At 39.9% G+C, this 5519-nt stretch overlaps 1 long non-coding RNA gene across 1 annotated transcript; it reads left to right on the top strand.

The window, feature by feature from the left end:
• The first annotated feature begins 571 nt into the window (after nt 1-571).
• On the top strand, nt 572-4286 carry LOC115173204 (uncharacterized). Its single transcript, XR_003871567.1, has 2 exons — nt 572-788; nt 4245-4286. It is a non-coding gene; the product is annotated as an uncharacterized LOC115173204 (long non-coding RNA).
• The last annotated feature ends 1233 nt before the right edge of the window (nt 4287-5519 follow it).

Below are 5519 nucleotides of genomic sequence, written 5' to 3' on the forward strand. Positions count from 1 at the left end.
CTTCCTTCCATTTCATATTGCTCAAATAAACAGCAAACCTGGTTCAAAAAACAGAAGAAGCAACACCTCACGGCACAACGCAGCTCCCCTATTTGACCAAGATAGTTTGTTTGTATGCATTGATATGTAGGCTACGTGTGCCTTTTACATTTTTTTTATGTCTTTGAGCTGTTCTTGTCTATTGATGTTCTGTATGTCATTCTGTATTATGTTTCTTGTTTTGTGTGGACCCCAGGAAGAGTAGCTGCTGCTTTTGCAACAGCTAATGGGGGGGGGGGTGTCTTCAATCTTTTGACTGGTACTGTATAAATAATGTTTTCTTGATGCATTTAACTCCTGAAAATCTGTTGCAAAGGTCATTTCTGGTAACACCAGAGTTCTTCATGTTGGAGAAGTCAGAGCTCAGGGATGATAGATTAGTTTCTCACTACTAATTACGGGTTGCGTTAGGGGCGTTCAAGTAGATTTTCTTGGTTGTACACACACATTTATGAATTTACTAGATGTTATGAATGCAGCATACCCCTAGGCTGTGAACTAATTTGAATCCTGCCAAACCCTACTCTATCTGGTTTGAGAAGGTAAGAAAAACTGAGTACCGCCCCATCTTACTGGGAATGAATCATGGGACGAGCTGACTGATGATTAACATAATGTTTTTCTCTTTAGCATATGTGTGACGCTTTCTTTGGTGTCACTTCACCTTATAAAAGTGATGACAGTCAAGGTGACAGCTCTTTAGAGTCATGCACCACACAATATCAAGATGTTAAAGTTCATAACACCGGGTAAGTATATTAATCTATTTCTAAGACATTTTAACAATATTTTCCAAAATGTTTTCTTTAGACTTGTTTTCTGTAAAACATTTAGAGGCGGGTTCCTGGACAGAGATAAAGCCTAGTCTTGGACTAAATTGCACTTTTCAATTTAATCAATGAACATTTTATTTCTCAAACATAATTTCATTTTTATTTTTATTTTAGCTAGTCCAGTCCTAGTCCATGTCTAAGTACTAAACCTAGAAGGAGGTAGGCTTATATTCAGATTACTGCAGTTTTAAAGGCAATGGAGGTTTCCTGCTTTCCCTGACATAGTTGAAAATTAGTGTGGAGTGTTTTAACATCCAAACAAATGTTTCCAAACTAGTTAATCCAGAATTTTATGCATTACATGTTTGGCAAATGGTAATATAAACGTCATTTTTCATGGCTTCCTGTTGCATAATCGTGCTGTAATTTAGATATGTTTTATTTACTACAATTATTTTGAAAAATTCTGCATTGTTTAATTTTATAAAACGTCAATTTGGATCCTGAATGCTGATTGCTTGAAAGTGATTAGTTATTTATGGTAATCCATGGCTATTGCCTATTACTAGTGCTGAGTGATTAGTGTTTTTTGAGGTCGGTTCGTTTTCGGTTCGATTTTGAAAAAAATATAATGGTTTTCTATTTCGGTTTTGATGAATTATTTTTAGACATTAAATGCACTATGCATTATGTGGGTTGAACGCTGTAACAACACTGAAAAAAATAATAATAATACAAGTCCAATGATGGTAGTGACTGTCCATTACTGCTTATCACTTATTAACCATAATTTATTCACATTACTTTACTTTAATAAAATGTATTTTATTTGATGACATTATTATTTCATTGCAAGTCATCTTCTCATCTCTATAGAGCTACTTTAATGACTGCTGAATACCAACTATCAATCACTTACATTATGTATTTTGAGGCTCTTGAGGCTCTTGATCCCCCATTCTCTCTTCTCTCAGTCTCCATGTCTGCCCTGCACAGACTTGACAAGTTTAAGCAGGCGCGCAATGGATTATGGTCATTGTAGTTCAGTTCCATGTTTTCTGCTCTAAACTGCAGTATGTAGAATATTGGCCTGTTGGAAACTACAACTCCCTACTACATCACACAGTTCAGGTTTAATTTATCTCTACAGAAAATGCAAATGGGGCTCCGAAATAGAATTCAAATAATTGAACCGATGTCGGTCAATTAGTTGTTGAAAAAACAGTGCTATCTAAAACATAAAAGGGTTCTTTGGCTGTCCCCATAGGAGAACCATTTGAAGAATCCTTTTTGGTTCAAATCAAATCAAATGTATTTATATAGCCCTTCATACATCAGCTGATATCTCAAAGTGCTGTACAGAAACCCAGCCTAAAACCCCAAACAGCAAGCAATGCAGGTGTAGAAGCACGGTGGCTAGGAAAAACTCCCTAGGAAAAACTCCCTAGAAAGGCCAAAAACTTACTAAGAAACCTAGAGAGGAACCAGGCTATGAGGGGTGGCCAGTCCTCTTCTGGCTGTGCCGGGTGGATATTATAACAGAACATGGTCAAGATGTTAAAATGTTCATAAATGACCAGCATGGTCAAATAATAATAATCATAGTAGTTGTCAAGGGTGCAACAAGCACGTCCGGTGAACAGGTCAGGGTTCCATAGCCACAGGCAGAACAGTTGAAACTGGAGCAGCAGCACGGCCAGGTGGACTGGGGACAGCAAGGAGTCATCATGCCAGGTAGTCCTGAGGCATGGTCCTAGGGCTCAGGTCCTCCGAGAGAAAGAGAGAAAGAGAGAATTAGAGAGAGCATATTTAAATTCCCACAGGACACCGGATAAGACAAGAGAAATACTCCAGATGTAACAGACTGACCCTAGCCCCCGACACATAAACTACTGCAGCATAAATACTGGAGGCTGAGACAGGAGGGATCAGAAGACACTGTGGCCCCATCCGATGATACCCCCGGACAGGGCCAAACAGGCAGGATATAACCCCACCCACTTTACCAAAGCACAGCCCCCACACCACTAGTGGGGGATGTCTCCAACCACCAACTTACCGTCCTAAGACAAGGTCGAGTATAGCCCACAAAGATCTCCGCCACAGCACAACCCAAGGGGGGGGGGGGCAACCCAGACAGGTAGAACCCTTTCAGTTCCATATAGAACCCTTTCCACAGAGGGCTCTACATGGAACCCAAAAGGGTGTGTAGTCTAGTGATTGTGCGTAGGGTCAGCGCAAGATAGGGTCAGTAGAAGAACACTTTTGGAACCCTTTTTACTAAGTTTGTATACTGTGTATACACACTATATACATATTCACTCACATACAACATTGACATTCCACACAAAGTCCACAAGCATGTGCATACACTACATACGCACACACATAACACACACGCATACCAACACAACACAAACATACATACAGTACATACGCCTCATCACTAATCAACCTGACCCAGGAATCCTGGAAGGATATTGACCTCATTCCGTCAGTAAAGGATTCCTGGTTATTCTTTAAAAGTGCTTTCCTCACCATCTTAAATAAGCATGCCCCATTCAAAACTATTAGAACTAAGAACAGATTTAGCCCTTGGTTCACTCCAGACTTGACTGCCCTCGACCAGCACAAACACATCCTGTGGCGTACTGCATTAGCATCGAATAGTCCCCACGATATGCAACTTTCAGGGAAGTTAGGAAAGCAAAGGCTAGCTTTTTCAAACAGAAATTTGCATCATGTAGCACAAACTCCAAAAAGTTTTGGGACACTGTAAATTCCATGGCGAATAAGAGCACCTCCTCCCAGCTGCCCACTGCACTGAGGCTAGGAAACACAGTCACCATCGATAAATCTATGATAATCGAGAATTTCAATAAACATTTTTCTACGGCTGGCCATGCTTTCCACCTGGCTACCCCTACCCCAGTCAACAGCTCTGCACCCCCCACAGCAACTTACCCAAGACTCCCCCACTTCTCCTTCACTGAAATCCAGATAGATGATGTTCTGAAAGAGCTGCAAAATCTGAACCCCTGCAAATCAGCTGGGCTAGACAATATGGACCATCTCTTTCTAAAATTATCCACCGCAATGGTTGCAACCTATCGTCTGAGATCCCTAAAGATTGGAAAGCTGCTGTGGTCATCCCCCTCTTCAAAGGGGGAGTCACTCTAGACCCAAACTGTTACAGAACTACGTATGTGTGTTTTTTGGATCCCGCCATGTGACATGCTGTCATCTTCTTCTACATGTGGCAGTGTCACATAGAAATGACTACTTCCAGTAAAGATGTTGGGAAATGCAAAAATGTCCTGTAGCTAAAACGGCGAGGGAACTGGTTGTTGTCATTATATTTCTATGCTTATTTCCACCATTTTTAACATTCCTGTCATTTACCTGCATTAATTGTATTGTATGTTTCTTTAGATGATAATTTTGAAAGAGCACACAAGATGAATGTTAGGAAAATGACATCAACAGTGCTCCTTCTAATGGGTAAGTGGCTTGTTTGACATTTCTGGGTATAATCTCCAAAATGTGGAAAACACACGTATAAACAAATAAATGAAATGCTTAATTAATTTATTCCCCCTGCCCCCCGTCCCCTGCCACTAAAGCCAGCACAAAACCCCCGGCATTTGGTATTGTGCTGGCTATATTGGATAATTTGGCTCTGTTCATCTAAAGGCCCACACAGATTGTACGATTTTAGCCATCTTATGTAACAACTTTGCCGTCCCAGACAAAATATCCACGTCTTTGGCAAATTCTTAGGTCGTAAACGATTGTTGAATGTCTTGGCTCGTTCAATATGACAGAGTCTACAGCTGCTGATCAAGTATCACTAAGTGCGGCCGTAGGCTCCGACAAAGTTCTGGTCGTGTCAGAAATATTCAGCCTTTGTTGTGTAGCCTTTGCTGGTCTTATAAGCTGTTCCCGGTGGCTGACCAATAGGAACACGGCCTGCACTTAATATAATAGTTTGATTTAAACGTTTTCTATTTAAATGTTGTTGGTTTTTTCAACATTGGCCAGCATCCCTGTGGAATGCTTACGACACCTTGTAGAGTCCATGCCTGGACAAATTGAGGCTGTTCTGAAGGCAAAAGTGCGGGGGGGGGGGGGGGGTCCAAATGTTTGGCATACTCAGTGTATAAAGTTTTTTTAAAGTCTTTTAAGATGCGTCATTCCACAGAATGTAACCATGTTTCCTTCCAACCATTTCATGTGGATGGATTACCTGACACATAAAAAAAACTCACGACAGGCCTGATGGAAACAATCAGCCTTGTAGACACGGGTGTATGGAGTGATTTCAATGCCAACCGAAACTGTCTTTGAATTCAATTTCTTTTTTTGTATTTATATATTGAATTTGTAGTGCACAATTTGAATCATTGAATTTATATCTTATGATTTGATACCGTATTGACTTAATACTGCATTCAGTTTTAAAATCTAATTTCAATTTAATTGAATATTCAATATTAAATTAATATGATAAAACTTGCATTTACTGTCGGTGTATCAAGTTTACAAACTATCATTACAAGTTCCCCAAAGTTTAATATATTAAACTTCTCAGAAATTGTATATAGTTTTAAAAGTCTCTGGAATTGCGTGTACAATGTCAACTACTGCTCAACCTCATCATAAATTGACAAATTTACTTATGGAACGTCACATACAGTGCAGCATTTA

This window comes from Salmo trutta, chromosome 34 (genome assembly GCF_901001165.1).
Source record: "Salmo trutta chromosome 34, fSalTru1.1, whole genome shotgun sequence".
NCBI classification, from domain to species: Eukaryota; Metazoa; Chordata; class Actinopteri; order Salmoniformes; family Salmonidae; genus Salmo; species Salmo trutta.